General features: G+C 30.5%; 2 long non-coding RNA genes across 10 annotated transcripts in view; one reads left to right on the forward strand and one right to left on the reverse strand.

Moving 5' to 3' along the window:
- Positions 1 to 18,432, reverse strand: part of LOC146996643 (uncharacterized) — a 47,252-nt gene that overhangs the window by 25,544 nt on the left and 3,276 nt on the right. For 2 of the 9 annotated variants that reach the window (XR_015041539.1, XR_015041540.1), the window contains exons 1-2: positions 4,221 to 6,569; positions 250 to 347 (exon numbers count right to left, since the gene is read on the reverse strand). This is a non-coding gene — a long non-coding RNA (uncharacterized LOC146996643). Of the gene's footprint in view, positions 1 to 249; positions 348 to 4,220; positions 6,581 to 15,508; positions 15,679 to 18,432 lie in introns of those variants that run through there. The other 7 variants (XR_015041541.1, XR_015041545.1, XR_015041542.1 and 4 more) reach the window with 6 other exon arrangements.
- Positions 15,966 to 18,432, forward strand: part of LOC146996644 (uncharacterized) — a 31,677-nt gene continuing 29,210 nt past the window's right edge. The window contains exon 1 of the long non-coding RNA XR_015041547.1: positions 15,966 to 16,086. This is a non-coding gene — a long non-coding RNA (uncharacterized LOC146996644). The remainder of the gene's footprint in view (positions 16,087 to 18,432) is intronic.

Genomic DNA, 18,432 nt, shown 5'->3' on the forward strand with positions numbered 1-18,432 from the left:
TTGTCAGGGTTAACAGAGAAATAACTTATTACTAATCAAGTATCCATAATACAGTGACACTTCAGCAGACATGTTATGATTACGTGAATACTATGTATAATATTTTAATAATTATAAATGCATTACTTAATAATTTCTTTAAAGTAAAGGAAGAATGGCATTATGTAAAAATAATGGAATAACTCAAAAACATTTTCAAGCATTTAAATAATATCTCATGTAATATTCAATTTGATAAAACATATTTACCTCCATTTGTAAAAAATTGTAAGTATGCACTGTGGTTCCTAGAAGTTGCACCAATGCATGCCAGATTGTCTCCATATCTTCCAATTCGTACAATAAATCTAATGAATCAAAAAAAAAAAAAAAAAAAAAGTTTTCCTCTTCTCCAAGTTATCCATATGAACAACTTTACCTGAATGTCTGCTTTTCTCAGTTTTTTGCTCATTTGGTCAAAAACTGTTAAATTTGGCATATTAATGGACAGTAATTCTTTCTTTGATAGAACAGTCAAAAATCTCTAAAATACAATTCATATGAATTTGATCATGTTTAGAATAAATTTTAGTTTATAATTAAAATTAAAGAAATACGTCTTAAGTTTGGCTATAGTATTTCAAGCAAGAAATTATCCAACAATGATGAGATACATTTATATGAATTTGAGATAGATTAACTGTATCACTTGTCAAATTGTTGCCACCAAATATTAGCATCCTGTATAATAAAGAAGGATCTACATGAATTTATGCATGTTTCTTGCATTGTGAAAAAACAACCGTAGAGCAACCAAATACTAAATAATGCAGTCCTCCACCCAAACATGTGCATCTGGAAGTCCAAAATTTGAATTTGTTTTATTATCTATTTCATGTTTTACAAAAATTTAATATATTTTTGGTTAACAGACTCAATGATTTCAAACCAAGCAGTGGCAACACCGTACGAGTTTGGTGTTTGGCTGCTTTTAAATATCTTGCGATTTTGCTGTCAAATTGAATTTAATGTGGTAAAACTGAATACTGATATACAGCTGATATAATAAACTGAGAAAAGACTGAAAAAAATTGAAAAATTGCAGAATGTATTCCTAATATATGTCTTTTATACTGTCTCAACAGTTAAAGCCCATTCTAAAAACAATTTGCTCAAAGTCCAGAAATGAATTTTCTGGTCTTTTATTAATACTTCAAAAATTTAATGTATTTTATGCATTTTGAAATTATAATATGCATTAATATACTATGAAAAACGAAGTTGATGATACGTATAAACAAGCATCATAGCATGATATTTGAATTATACATTTAACTTAGTTATATATTTAATTATACAAATTAAACTACTGCTTATTATAAAGAAAACTATACAGTCAAAAGTCTTTAATCCGGACTCGTCGGGACTTCGGCGATTCCGGATTATAGATCATCAGTTTAAATCTGGTAAGATGGCATGCAGAAATTATAAAATTAAAAATATGAAACCGTAATTTATAAAATAATGAGCAATTATGATCTAAAGGGTATGAAAATTTACCAAAAAAGAAGCCTAATATTTATTTGTTTACTTTATTAAACATTTCTTTCAACGCGTGGATGCGTAAAGCATACCTTACGCATAGCCGAAATTAGAAAATTGCAACCAGAAAACTATTTGATTTGTATTCATGGTATTTATAATGACGAGGAATTTGATTTAAATCATATCAAAGACGGAGTACATCGAAATTAAATACTACATTTAGTAAGGAATTATAAGCCGAATAAAATAAAAACATCTGCTCTGAAGATAACGATAGTGTTGACAAATAAACTTCCAGTTCATTGCGCGCCGGCCGCGATGTCTCCCCCCCCCCCGCGCACAGCAGCGTGAAATTGATAAACAGATTTCGGAACGGTTAGATAAACAAAGAATGTGCCTTTATCCATTTTTTGTAGCAATTCGTTTTTTGTTTGATGGACATCGAAACATACTTTCGTTTTCTAGATCCTTTGGGAGCTCCAGCATCGGAAATTCTATTTGACATAATCAAAAGTTCAAGCTTACTTTTAGAAAATTGCTCTTACAGTCTTCAAAAAATAATAAGCCGGATCCAATTCGAAGATTAAGGAACAACGCAATCATCAACATTAACTGAAATAGATAATTAGATAATTTTAGCTTATAGCGTCCGTTATACATTAAACGCGAACGCGAAAACGTATTCTGCACTTGCGCAGACGCATATGCGCAGTCGTAAATGTCTTGGGCGCACGAGTAAAACGCCTATGCGCATGCGCAGAAAGATTTTAGCTTTGAGGTCCGGATTATAGATCATTCCGGATTATGGGTGTCCGAATTAACGACTTTTGACTGTATTTAAGGAGGCAAAGAGTTGCATGTGGCTGTTCAGTTTACTGGAGGAAATTTTGATGAATTATAAAATTTCTGACCACACCCCAAATTATGACAAAAACTTAACAGTGCTTTGTATTTTCAGTTTGTTTGTTTAATGGTTTTTATGGGGAAGCACAATATTCTTAAAGTGAAGATGCCTTAATGGAAGACCTTTTAAGGGAAACTGTCTCCCACTCACATTACACAAGGAGAAAAGTAAGAAAATGCCCATGTAGCTAGTTAATTTGGGAGCATCGCATTTTCTGAACTGACGAAAATTTTAACAAACTGAAATGAAATTTCAGAAACATTTCCCTTGCAAAATGCATAAAAGAAAAATTAATCTTATCCCTTAGACACATTTTTTAGTAACTTTGCTACTCAGTCATTTGAGCAGCTTTCTCATTTTATTGGAATGTTTGTATAATTAATCAAACATTTTACTTTGTGTTATATTCATATTTTACATATTTTTCATTTAAAATTTCATATATTTTTCGCTTTTCCCATGAAAAATGAGTTCAAATCAAAATTCCAAATTGTCTCACATGTTGAACTCACAATATGATCTCACAAGCTTTTGAGATTATGTTTTAATACTATTTATAATGTCTTTAAAGCTTTAACTATTCTAATTAATGCTGATTGCAATTTATGTATCTAACACAGAAATATCAAATATGAGATTAAACTACAAAGTCAGAATGTAGCCATTTGCCATGTATGTTATGCTTGCTGTTTCATTTCATTTTAAAATAATAATTTAGAGGTATATGCATCAGTGAAATTTTTTTTTATAATTTATCCTATGAAATTTAATTTAATTAAATAACTGCAAATTAAAATGAAAGTACTGTCTTCCAGGAATAGAATTTGAATTTACTGTTGTCTAATCATTTTTTAAAATAGTATGTTGAAGACAGAAATCTCAAGCTAGCTGAATAAACTAATTACTTTTAAAACTTATTAAGGAAGAGAGTTATTTATAAATCCATGCATTTTAGCTTTCTTTAAGTTAATTTGTCTAGATTCTTTTTAAATCAAAATTATATAGAATAACATGTTTAATTTTTCCTCTTCAAGTAAGAACGCGAGTAAAATGCAAATAGAAGAAAACACAAATAGCCTGCTCTGTAGAGGCTAAAAGTTACCGCTGTTAATTAATATGCAAAATTTGGCAAATAGTTGCCAAATATAAGCCAGTTGAAGACATGCAACTTAAGCAAAAGTTAACACTCAAGTAAGACAGGTAGAGATGCAAGATATTTCCTCAATGGAAAGGTATTATTTACTTGCAACCTGCCTCATTTCCCTTTCTGTGTGTGGGGGGAGGGGGAGAAATTTCTGCTCTGAGTATACTAATTTCCCTTTCGGCTAATCTTCCACTGACTGAAAAGACACCAAATCATTCAAAATATCTCACCAATGTTCAGAAAAAATATGTTTTCTGTAATATGCAGAAACCGGTTTATTTGATTATGACAAAGCATGTCTATGTGCATATATCCCAAAACTAAAGAAACAATTAGAAATAAAATTAATCAGTCCATTTTATAAAAAGAGCCATAAAGAAAAAGGTGTTACTTAGTCTTCGGTGTCTGAAAGAGTATTGCTTGGCAGCATTGTTTTACGCCAAGCAGAGTTTGGCTTTAGTGTAACCCTAAAGTTATTTCGTTTTTGCCTTATTAGTATGTATGATTTTTGACTTGATGTGGGAGCATATGGTTGTTCGCTTTTAACTAAGTTACATAGGTAACTATAAGCACATGCGTGTGCTAGTATTCAATAATGTTGTTTTTGTTAAAATAAATTTGTTATTGTTAATATTACAGTCCACTTACTGAAGTTAAGTTTCATTAAATAAGTTGGAGCTATCTTCAGCAGGAACAGCATCTCATAAATCTAAATCAACTGCCACCAGAATTCTTGGGTCTGGACCACAGAAAACAACAGCAGTATCTTCCACAAGAACAGAACACAGGTATGCTATTCTTCCACCTACTACATAATTGCAATATGTTGGATCAAGACTTGCTTCATGGAAACTTTCTTTTAGAAATGTCTAAAATAAAAGAAATAATAATAATAAATATTTCCACCTTAAATATACAATGAAAGACACAGTATTAATAAACATTAATTCCCTTTTGTATACTAAATTTTTTGATGAAGCAAGTTCTAATCAGATTCAGCAAAGCCACACAAATATTTCCACAAAAATAATTATTATGTTATTATTATTTGCGGGTAAACAGCCTCAAATATTTAAATAAAGCATACAACTAAGAGGTCCATGATGAGTAAACCAGGTGTAATTATGAGTGTATGAGGGTAAATTTACGTATAATAATTTTTATCAGTTTTTATTTATTTACGGTGTCATCAATTACGATTTTAAAATAACTGTGTTTGTCTTATTGAATAAAATTCAGGTACACAAATAAATGATTACGACAATGCATGCAAGGATTATCCAGTCCTCGAGGCTTCCTTTTATTTAGCACTTTTATTTAGCACTATTTATTTAGCTTAAATTAAACTCATTCATGTTTGCAACATACAGAGAGAAGTACATGAGGAAAGCAATGAAAATATTCACACAGATAATATTTGAACTGAAATAGAATGAACTGCCAATGTACAATTACTTTATCCACTTGATTTATGACACATAAATAAATTTGTGTTAACAGTTGAATATTCATCCAGAAAGTTGTATTTGTCAGCAATTTTCAAATGTATTTTATTTTTATTGCACGCAAACATTTGGTCATGAACCTCAGTAGTAATTTCTGCTTAATTAATTTATTGCGTTCATACATGTACTGAATTACAAAAGCCCTAATATAATATATTTAAAAGAAACAGTAGACTACATATATAGTTGCTAATTTGTGATGCAATGAAACTTGTTAATAAATGATACCTAAATAAATTTAAAATAAAAAAAAATTCTCATTGATGATGACTAGAAGATTCAGTCAATTTAACAGTACAATTTTGTTCCTACAATCATAATTCTAGACATGGCAAAAGAAAAACTCTGGCACTTAGGAATTTTTATGATGAATGGCTTTCAAAATAGCTTTGTTTATTTATTTAGATTTATTTGCCAATGTATGCAGTAAAAGACTATACATAGGTGAATGAATCTAATAAGGATGCATTTTCTTATATTTAGTAACAAACAAAATACACAAGTTTGTTTTCAATACCTGACAAAATGTAGGCAAAAGCTATTCCATAGTGATTTAAAAAATTGACTGGACAGCTATAGCTACGAAGCATGGACAGTATAGCAACATTTAAAAAAGTTTTCTGAAGTCAATTAACTTCTGTCCCTTTAAAAGTAATCCTCTTCTACATTCATATGTCATTCTAGCATTAGAATCATGCCTGGAATGCCTATGCCAAAAATTATTTAGCCAAAAATTTCATGCTACACAAGAACGTAAATTTAACCAGTTATGATTTAGAAATTTACACTTCTCCTTTTCATTTCCCTATCAGAATGCAAATTAGTTCGAGAAAACTTGAGGATTACAGATTTTAAGACAAAGCCTGTTTCTGCTTCTCGAGGCCACATTTACTAGATTTCACTATCTCAGTAATTTATTATTATATCTATCTCACTATCTCAGATAAGATCACAATCCAAAGTCTCTGGCTTTGGATTGTGACTGCTGACATTTAAATTGTTATGCTGGTGAGAAGTTTGAGCCAACTTCCCATTAAATGAATTGTGCAATATTTGATTACTGGATTAGTTTTAATTTGAATTTGAATGTGACTTTTAAGATAGCTTGCGACAAGTCATTGTTTGACTTTGTTAAACATGAGATGTGCAGTTCAAGGATCTGATTTAATAAAAAGGTTATATTTTAACCATCAGAAGTCTTTGTCAGTATCTTCAGCCAAGCAATAATTCACTTCAAGTCCATTAGGAGTTTGAATATCAGTTTATGCTGTGAAAGAGCATCAAACTCTATACACTGAAGAGAGATTTTTTTCATTCCTACCTTCAAAAAGTGAATACAGCAAGCTACTGTGTATTGTGTAGGTTGTATTTTATGCAACAAAAAGCAAGGAAAAGGTGGGAGCATGAAACCAATGAAAATGTACCTTTAAGCACACTTCATGAAGATTTTATAGGACCGTTACTATAAACAAACAAGAATTGACCCCTGTAGATGCTTTTATAAAGTTTATCTAGCTGTATCAGTAAAGCTGACATCAGCCCAAGATTCATCTTTGGAGATCCTTTTAGAATAATTACAAACAGAGATACGGCTTTCACCTCAAAGAACTGCCTAGATGATTACTGTGCAAAAGAAAAAAAACCAGTACATATTCTAAACTACAGGCATTCTGTGAGGAAATGGTCAAGCAGAAAGTATCCATTCAACTTTCATTCTAATTCTAGTCTTAGCCAAATTGTCTACTGAAGATCCAATAAAATGACACAAGTATGTTGCAGATGCCCAATGCATGTTAAACAGCCCTAACTGCAGAAGCACTAAGAGATCAGCATTTGTCAGCAATCTGTCAGCAGATCTGTCAGCAAAATATATTTTATTAAAGCAAGCAATTCATACAACAGCAGAATATTACAAAGACTACTTTTTAAGGATACATGTGCCCTCCCCCTCTTATATTCTACGGCTTCTGGAGCCAAACCTCATGCAGACATAAGGAAGAAACAGAAATAAGTGATTATCATTTACAAGAAAATTGTTTTTAACAGCTTATTATTTTTTTCAATTCAGTGTGACCATAACATTAGAAATGTAAAATTATAAAGAGACATAGAAAGGTGAATGCATTTCAGATTTATGATGCCATCTAAACCAATAGTAGAAAAAAAATTAATGAAAATATGTCTTATAAAAAATTACTTTTATTCACCCATTAAATATTAAAACTGCTAATGACGTGATGTTTGGTTCAGCAAAGTTTAAAACTGATTATATTTTATTCATTGTTACCTCAATAACTCCTCCAGCAAAAAAAAAAAAAAAAAAAAAAAGATCAGTTGAATTAAAATTTTCTTCTAACAGATTAGCACGATCTGCAGCACTGCTTATGATGGTCTTGTCAATTGCCCAACATACCTTAAAAGTTCTTCTACCACTTACAGATTCTTGATACCACTGAATACAAATATCAGTTGATTTTGCAGAGGCAGGTAAACCCAGTATATGTATTGTTATTTAAACTGCAGGTTAAAATATGAAATAAAATTATGTAGAATAATTACTTCAAATTATTATTAAAACTCTATCTTTTTCATCTTTATACAGTTTCAAGGAATAAACATAACTTCAGGAATAGACCATCCTTAGATATACGAAATACTAATAAAAAAACAAATATTTTAGAAAATCAAAGTTTCTTACATTCAAATATTATTTTAGCTACAGTAGCTGAGAACAATGGGGTGCCCATTTGTTCCAAACTAACTGCAGCAGATTTATCTTGAATAATGCTGTTGTGAATATTTGTAAACATCTGAATCCTTTCTGATTACACTTTTTGTTTTTCTGCATTCTTGTGGTGTTCTATTCATTTATTGTTTTTAGGCTGATAATTTTGGGGTTTACTTGATTTAATAATTCATTTCCTTTATTCCTTGGCAGCAATTTTTGCTACCCATTTGGGAATAAGAACTTGTCAACTTGGTGCTTTTATGGGAGATCTGCAAAAACACATTTTCAAAGCCAGGGTTCGTACACATTTCTGCACATGGAAATTAAGTACTTTTAAAGACTTTTAAGGACCATTAATGAAAAAAAATTAAGGACCTATGAACAAATGGGAACTGAATAAATTCAATTAAAAATATTATCTATGCCTGAACTTCACTTTTGTAACACCATCCTATAAATAATATATAGATCCGTAAGTAGGATGCATTATTATTAAGCATAGCTTAATTAACATTATAATTAATAAGTGTGAGAATAAAATTAACTTTATGGAATTTATCAAGTAGCATTAAATATTTTACACTTATAATAATTGGACATATTTGAAAGAAGATAAGTGGCATTTTATTTATGTTTTACAAATAGTTAGCTTTATGTTTTTATTATTATTAATGTTTCATTTTGTAACATACTCACTCAGTCTAGAGATTTAATAAATAGTAAACAGATTTTATGTCAAGGGGCATAGGTTAAAATGAAATCATAATCAGCATGATTCATAACAAAAGACTGGTTGTTGTCATTGCCTAGAAAGAGACCTGCTGATCAAAACAAACCTGAGAGGCCTGATGTAGGCACGGTTGGCAGGTTCTGAAAGTTAGCTGGGCTCCGTCTGACGCAGTTACTGTCATAATTTCATGTAGAGTTTCAGGGGTTGCGACTCAGATAATATACTTTAAGGTTCTAATAAGCCAATAAAGCATCAGAGGTGATAAGTTATTTTTCAGTATTTTAAGTGTCACTAGATGCGAAGAATAAGTTTTACATAAGTTTTTACATTTTTGTGTTTTATGTTGTGATCACGGTAAGGGTTAATGAAAGGCAATAACTCGCTTTAATATGCAGAGATAATTTTTAAAGGTAAGCAGTTAGTTATAAGTAATTAAATTAGGTATTAGATAACCTCAGTCATTATGGATTTACATGGTCACTATTAAATTTTATTTATTTTTTAACAATATTTGTTAAAAAAGGCCCTAGTAAAATCACAATCTCATGAAATTTCACAGTTTAAAATACCTATAATTTATGACATTGATTCTAAAACGATATTAGGATAATTACACATTAAAAGCTACAAAACCATTTATATTTTGTAGCAACAACACTCAACAAAATAGTTATGCATCTTTTTAATTTGAAGCCTTCCCAGACATTTTGAGTAATTTATATCGATTTCCTTCTCTTGAACCATCTTTACTAACAATTATAAATTTGTCTCAATATGCGAAAGAATGTCCTCACTAGTTTCTGCGTGTTTTATCTCCTAACCTGTCAACCTCTCCACAATGTACTTATGAGGGTTTATTTGATCTGGTAAAAGTTAAATAGCCCCCAAACCCCTGACAGTTGTGAAGCAAATTATTGCTGTGTCTGAAAGTAACTACAAAGTCAGACAAAGGTTTAAATAAGCTTCTTATTTAAAAAGAACTTAGACATAGAGGCATGTTCTTATGCTAACAAAATCAACTGCAGCTCGTGGTAATGTAATTAAACAAGAAGAATCAAATTCAAACTAAAAATATCAACTAGCGGTCAAAGACTATGCAACTTAATTTCATTTAACTCACTCTATCGTTGTAACAAACTCAAATGTCGGCAACGGTAATGCAAAGACAAATAATTACAAATTATGAGAGCTGGCAGGAACTAATGCAGGGAGCAAGTGGAGGTCAGAAACACTCTTGTCTTACATTCCAAAAACCTCAGTTTAAAAACTGTCTAAGTGATTTGCATTCTGGTAAGGAAATAGAAATGGGAAATTAGAGTAAAGGCTGAAATTGTAAACAACTGGGTAAGTTACATAATAATAACTGTACACATCTTTGAAGAATAATTTTCTTTCTCTTTATGTATTCAGTTTATTTCTTCTCCATTTCCTTTTCATTTTAGAATTTTTAGATTTAATTAAAGATTTCTGTTATTCTAAATAAAATAAATACATTTAGAATGTATAGAAAAAGCAGCTAATTTTATTTCTTTAGTAATATGAACATTCAGAAGAAATATGAAATATAGATGATAAGGTTCGGTTACAGAGCTGATGTGGCATAATTTTCAGAATTTATTGACACACCGAGCAACAAAATCTAGAAATGGCAAAACTTTTAGCATTTAGAACAGGCACTGGAAGCAGTATTTAAGATCCACAGAAACTACATCAGGTGAGAAAATGCTTAGTGCCAGCCATGTATATGATGCATTAAGACATATTAGATGAATCTTTTAAATTGTCAGTTTTCAATTTCTTTATTAGTAAAAAACATTTTCTATAATGCCTGTCCATATGATAAGATTAGAAGCATTTCTGATATTCTCCATGCTCATGTCTAATGAGAAGTAGAGAAAATAAAGGAAGATAAAAATGTTAAGAAGATTCTAGTATCAGAAGTAAAACTTTCAACTATAAAACCAATGTTTTCACTTTTCTTCCAGACGTTCTCCATAAAGTAAGAAACTGCGTGTTAATACCATCGAGACATTTTTCATTTTGTCACATTTTTCTGGAATCTTCTGTAATCGTGGGTCTATCAATCTTGCCTTCATATCTTTCTAAACTTTCCAAGCTGCAATGTCTAAAATCCTAAAGCAAAATTACCCCTACCAATTCTGTAACAGCATGACTAATAAAATCATTAATAATTAAAAAATTAAATAATTCACTAATCAATGCTTAAAATAATTACCGTATTTGACGGCATATAAGACACACTTTTTTTCCTAAATTTGGTCTCAAAAAAGTTACCTGCATCTTATCCATGAAGGACACTTTCAATACTGAATGCTATTTTTAGCCCGGATAAAGATCTAGACACACATAACTTTTTCTACATCTACATGTGTGTGGCCTTCTAAATAAGGGTGCGTCTTATATGCCAGTGTGTCTTACATGCCGTCAAATACGGTAAATAGTGCAAATTAAAATTTAACAAAATACGAAGAGATAAATTAAAATTTAATATGATTTTTAATATAATTTTATTAGTAAAAATAAAATTTTCAAGATGTAATTTCTACTGAAATTTTGCTCAGGTACATAAAAGAAGTGTAGGGCTCCGGGTAGAATTATGATTTAACTGCAAAACTAAGAAGTACCGGAGCTGGGCTCCTGTGGGCTTGGTCGCAAATTAAGCTCTGGAGAAAACTGATGCATATTCTGAGAATTCTGAATACTCTGAGACAATTACATGGGAAAAACTCGATAAATACCATAAAAAATTTTAAAATAGATTTTTAATTAATTACATAGCTATTTTGCTTTTGCTAAGAAATGTTTCAGAAAAGGTGCTTTACAGCATTATACCTTGCTTATTTTTCACATTCAAAAATATTGCATAATAAGTGGCCAAAATGGAACTTTATAATATGACAGCGAAAAATACAAATGCTTTATTTTAATGTTATTTCTTAAATACAATTCCAAAATATTACCATTATTTAAATGAAATTTATCAATGTTACAATGTTCTGAAAAATATCATTGAAAAATTCCCAGATCTCGGAAATAAAAATTTTCTATAGAAACTGATCTTAAAATCGCCAAAATGTTGATAAATCGGCAAATTTAGAACCATTTAATAAAAAAATTCACATCCCCAAAAAGTGAAAAGTTCTTTAAGAACTCTTCATTATAAAAAATGAAATAATTTCGAAATGCTTATGTTTCACTTCGTGCTCAGAAACTTGAGTATCCCACTATTTATATTAGAAATAGGAACAAATTATAACCCATGAACCCATTCAAAAGATAACCAAAAGATTATCAGCTCCAAAAATATTCCTCCAAAATATTAATTCACACTCAAAATGGCAGTCATAAAAACAGACAGAAATTTCAGATTAAATTTCAGGACCTTCTCTCGATTTTGGTCGAAATTAAGGACTTTTAAGGACCAAAAATCGATTCAAAAAAACTTAAGGACTTTTAAGGACCATACGAACCCTGAAAGCCAATTCTTTAAGATATTTCAGAGCCCATGTCCACTGTACATAAACACAGATCAGAAAGCCTGAAAGTTCAGTCATGAATCAGCTATGATATTTAGCAGTTAGCTGAATTTTAAGTTAGGGTCCACCCTGACAGGTATTTGAGAAACTTCACAATATATTTTGCATACTAAGAAGGAATACTTAATATCTGCATTTCTTTGAGTAATTTCTAGCTATTGTTGTGTTGTGTGTGCTACTTATTGTGCTTCATAATAAATAATAAATTATTCATTTCTTTCAGCTTATCTGCACTTAGTATTTAAAGAAACATCAATAATCTATAATTCACAAATCAATTATTTCAAATAACCCATGGGCATATTCAGGGTCCATACACAAAGCGAAGAACGAAATGTCTGCATTCGGATCAGACTAACAATAAAATATCAGTTTTTCTGATGTTAAGAGATTTAGTGACCAGCATTTCTATGCAGATTATTACAAAAAATAATGATCAATATTATTATTTCCTAAATGTAGATCTTAGTCGTATAATTGTATAGAATTCATGCTCATTTATATTGGCAGGCTTCAGTATTGGCATATAGCCAATTTGTAATATTATTTGCAAGTGTTAAAAATGAAAAATACTTTAAATTAGTTTTTAACGATTATCAGGTTGTAATTGTAAAGAAATAAAACTTCTTAAAAAAATGGCTTATTAAGAATTAATCAAGTTCAAGTCAAAAAGAGGATCTGATGACATCATGATTATTCATTATCGGAGTTAACCCTTTGTGGTACGGTGTGCCTGGTCTGGGCACATCTAAAAATTTCCTTCTGTAGGCACAGAAAAATTGAATGAAAAATGATTTATAGATTACTCTGAACCTTTTTTATTTAAACTAGATGGCAGAAAACTAAATGAAAAAGGATTTATAGATTAATCTGAACCTTCTTTATTTAAACTAGATGGCAGCCCAACACAAATCAGTCCATATATTTTAGCAATGTTTAGTTTTTAAAACCCCTCATTTTTCAAAAACATCTGGTTGATCTTTGGATTATGGTAACTTAACGACTTTTTGGCGAAAATTTGGCGACCAACCCTGCTACAGCAACCTGCTAGTCATTTTTTTTTTTGGACGCCATTTTGTTTTCTCGAAGTAAAAGCACTTTCCCCCCCCCTCTCAACATTTGTTCCAACAATCTGCTAGCCGAATTACGCATATGCTCGAACTTTTATGGAACAAAAGTGCTTAATCATGACGAAAATTAGGTGCGAAATTGGGAAAAAGTGCAGAATCGCCCACTGCTTGCAGCGTTTTTAATATTTGCACATACACGATATCCATGTACACGTCGACCTATTTTCACTTAAAAAAACATCCCAGAATTGCACAAAAATGGCATTGCACACACTCTTGACTTTATCCATGTACATTGCTAAAGCCCTAGCTAGTAACCTTTATCGCCTTACCAAAATGTTGCCAAAATACCTGTTACCATATTCCAAAGATTAGCCTTTCCTTCGAAAATGAAAAACTCTCCCATTTTTCAACCAAAGTTTTATCAAGCATTATCATTTATATTTCCTGTAGTAATAATGCTGACTTACTGTGTCCGATTGCATTAAGGCATAGGATTTTAAAATTAATGCCTCAATGAGTTGTAAATACGAATTAAATTCTTTAAAAAATTTTAAAGAATTTAATTCGTAAAATTTTATTGTTTATATGAGAAAATATAAAGAGATGGAAAAAATTGTATGCAAGGAATAAAAACTGAAAGTCTCTGCTAAGTATTCATTCGATAGTAAGCTATTATGAAAATACCTGCATCAGTTTATAGTTTTATCATTAAAAAAAAATTTGGCAAGCCACGTATTAAAGTCTCCAAATTAGATTAATTTAATTAAATATCTGCATTTGATTTTCACTTTTAACTACCGATCGTTGCAATACTTTCACGTGAATCCGCAAGTTATTGCTCAAACATGTCGCCAAGCTGAGGCAGCGATATTTAACACAAATGATTATTAAATTTCATAAACTCTTACGTAAAAAATAAAATGATTTACACAAAATAAAGGAAGCACTTCCACAGAGAACCTGGTAAATGTAAACATCGCCAACTTTGGCGATAATAGTTTAAATCTGGTAACCCAGCAGATTTATCCTATTCACTTGTTTGAAGTTTGCAACCATTCCTCTTGCGTTCATTTTGTTGAATTATCACTGTCGTTATTCGCATTTGCAGATTTTCGTAGATAGATGCCGGTTCTCGGTTCGGGATGAAAGGAAGAAAATACGGTGGTGAATGCTAATTTGTAACATGGCTGTTTACATTGTGTTCTTAATTATTAACAGCTCTAAGAACTATGAGGTTTCCAACCTCTAAAATAATTTGTTTCCGTAGGCCGCAAAAATGTGCATGTGCATTTTAAATAACTAAGTAATGCTTTTATTTTTATTATTGTTTATTGTCATCTAAAATTATGAGAATAAATCAATTTTTATAGTGTAAAATTTTAAAAGGTAATATATTGTTAATGTTTTTCTAACAATAACCTTTCAGAGGATGGCAGGTGTGACATAAATAGATGATTAAATTGAAATAAAAAATATTATTGATTATCTAAGATGACAGAATAGTTTGATGTATCACCATAGTCATCAAAATTAGCAAACCACTGCTGGTGTAAGGAATATATTGTTTTCTGTGTTAAATGGAATTTAAGACAATTTTTTTTTCGCTTATCACATTTAACCGGTTAATTTCAGTATATTAATACTAATTTATATTTATTAAATGAATTTTTATTTCCGTTATAAATGCTTATATATTGTCTTATGCTTAATATATTCTTTTCTCTGCTAACTTGAATTTAATACAAATTTATTATCGTATATCACGTTTAACCGGTTAGTTTTACATCTACATGCTTATTATCTGTGAATTTTTACTACCATATGCTTAATATATTGTTTTGTCTGCTAACTTGAATTTACATGCAGTAAAAATCACGTTTACAGAATATAACGTTTACGGCTCGGCTCATCGTCGCTAAACCGCTAGCTTGGCGAGTAAAAATGCAACGGCGCCAACGGGTTCTCTGCGGATGAAAACCAAAAATAAATATTTCTAAAAAAGTATTTCATAACAAAAAAAAAAAAAAAAAAAAAAATACAATTTTGCAGGTTAAAGGAATTTTAGAAATGCGAGAAATATTCATATTTGAAACTTAATTGCAAGTCACTATGAAGTTTTTAATGTACAAAATAACTTTCAAGTATAGTTTTAACTTATGCTGTTTTTCAAGATAAACATAGCGGAATCGAAATAAATATTAAAAGAATAAAACAAGTATTTAGTGATGATAAGAAAAATGATAGTAAATAAAGGTTCAACTGTTCAACTGAAATCTGGTTTAATTATATTCTTTTAATCATGCAGAAATTCTAGACAGTAGGGTAAAAAATAATTAAACTTACTTGTCTTATGAACAACTTACTCAGAGTGGCTCTAATCAATTTTCGTATTTAAACCGCTCAAAGCATATGTAAACAAAACATCACTGTTGCCATAATAATTTTACATTATCATGAACATATTAAATTATTAGTCCAAAGAGGCTTTGTCCCTAAAGGACGATTGTTTTCGTTTTGCAATTCTGCGTTGAATGAATATAAATGTCCGTTTCACTTTTCAAAATGTTGCCACCAAATATTAGAGTATATATTATATTTGAAGAAATTAAAACATGAAAAATTCGAGTGGCTCCTAAACACTATACCATCTGGGGAAAAAATCTTTTTATTATAAATTAATTTTAATATAAAAGTTATTTTAACATATGTGCATTTAAGAAAAAAGAGCAGTGAAAATTTCCCAAAATCGCAAGCAGATAAATTTTGGCAGCATAGTTTTGTCAAAAATTGCGCGATTTGGCAACACTGCGTTGCAACTTGATTCGCTGTTTGTAGCTGCGCCAAAGAACTAACTTTTAAAATCGTGTATTTAACAGCTTTTGACACTAACATATTTTCTGAAGCAGGGCAGAATTCGAAAGGTAAATCCTCTTGAAAAACCAACAAAGATGTCTTGTAGAATATAATACAGTATTATCAATTAATTACATAACTGCTTTTCTCTTACTTGAAGCAGAACTTTATTAATCTTGTGAGATATTTAGTCTAAGGCAGTTTAATTATAATATTGTTTTTGAAACTTTTAATATTAGGTATATTTATATTGTAATAGATGAGTAAGAATTAAGGATACAGTGGATATTTAGCTGAGGTATGCTAATCAGCCTAAATGCTACTATTTATCCTGTGATCCGTTCCATTTTATTTCTCGCTTCCTGTTAAATAGTCTTAAAATTTGTTTTAATTAAAAATAAATAAAAGTTGATTGATAGAAGCTTTCCATAATGTGAAACAACCTTTCCATGAATACGTTTCTTCCCATAATGTTATGCAACTGCAACTTTAAAATATTAGATTATGTTAATTAAAATTTGGGTAAAATCCTAGGAGAGCCCTTGGCGACAAACTGGGAAAGTGCAGAATCTCTGCGTGTTTCTCAAAATTGCCAACTTGAAAATGGCAAGTAAAAAAATTGCACAAACTTGGTATCCATGTACACATCGACCTATTTTCATTTAAAAAAACATCCCAATATTGCACAAACTTGGCACTGCACACTCTCTTGACTTTGTCCATGTACACATCGATATGCGCCATATAAATATGTTATATATGGCGCATATTGTATAATATATGTTATCAAATGTGGACTTTAAATAAAATTTTTAGAGTCCACATTAATAACATTGCAACAGCAAAAATTGCAAATATGGTGCAAGTTAGATCATTTTTAAATGCATATATTTATATTAATTGCACTAATTGTATATGTTTATTATATGAATATTTTAAATGTCTGTTTTATCATTCAATATTAATATATTTATGAACATTTCTGTTTTGATTGTTCTGTTCAATGTATCTTTGATTTTAATTTCACTTTTAAATTTTAGCACCATAATTTTATCAAAGTCTTCTGAAATTTAGTCACAATTTCACTCAATCAAATCTAACAGTGTAGTTCACAGATGCAGCATAAAAACTATGTCAAATAACAGTCACTAAGGTGTATGGATTAGGTTTTTCATGCCATCTGTTTTGTTTATTTCATGCTTATGACTGCATAAGAAGACTTACATGAAACAAATGTGTCACAAGCAGTGACACTGAGATGTTGTTTCACATAAAACTTTGAAGTACAGCACTAATTAGCACTGTAATTGTTAAAGAAAGTATCCTAGCTTTTAAAAAGCTTTGTTGCATGTAATGTGAACTTAATTACTTTATCATTTTAAGAATAAGAAGGGTTTGTGTGTTTATTTAATTCATAATGCAAAGCATGCAAGGGGTGGCTGAAAAAGTCATGCTTTCGTGAATAATTTCTAGGGCAATTAGGCTCATATTTACATCACTTAAGGAAAACCATGAAAATGTCACAAAATTCACAAAACACATGCGAAAAAAAATAACCTGCACAGCCAGCTCATTTTTCAGGATTTGAGCCGAGATTTAACTACCACTATTCAGCCCTCTGAATTACTAAGACTAAATATGTAATATGTAATATCATGTAATAAAAAGTTAACTGTGTGTTGTGTGGCAGGATTGCTTTCTCAAGTATCAAGGTAGGAAATACTATTCTTTTCTAAATCTATTCTTTTTTTTTTTTTTAAGTGTTTGGTCACAGTATTATTCATTACATGTACTTTCCATAATTCATATAGAATACTAATATTTCTACTACAAGTGTTTTTTTTTTTAAGTGTTTTGCTTGTTGATATTCTCAAAATTGTATCTGATAATTAGTATAGTAATAGGTATAAATACAATAGACGTATATAATCAATCAGGAGTGGCCACAACTGCATATTTACATTATTCTAAAATAGGTGAAGTAGGTTTCAGGCAACAAGAAATGTGGATTCCAAACAATCATTCAGTGACAATGTTAGTTCAATAAGAGCTATGCGCCTGTAATAAATTACTGAATGCATGAATTTTAATACATCCATTTTACATAAACAGTTTTTCAGTATTATTTTTTTTTAATTTACTAGCGGTACAACTCTAATATATGCCCTAATTTCACCAAATGTGGCGATATGTGTTCTACGCTGGTTTTTGGCGCGATTGCGTGTTCTATGGCAACCCTGTTGACGTTGAAAAATCTTTCGCTGGAGCTCGTTGATTCGCCTCTGTGTCTGAGAAGATGGGAGGGAAACATAAAATGGTAGTTGTTGAATTGGAAGTTCGGCAAAAGGAAATATCATTGTGGCTATCCTGTTGAGGGGTAGTGGGTATTTCGAAGTGTGGAAAGAGGGTCTGGG

The sequence above is a fragment of the Stegodyphus dumicola genome, chromosome 6 (assembly GCF_044657685.1).
Source record: "Stegodyphus dumicola isolate Sdum_Otavi_A_Nest chromosome 6, ASM4465768v1".
Classification (NCBI taxonomy): domain Eukaryota; kingdom Metazoa; phylum Arthropoda; class Arachnida; order Araneae; family Eresidae; genus Stegodyphus; species Stegodyphus dumicola.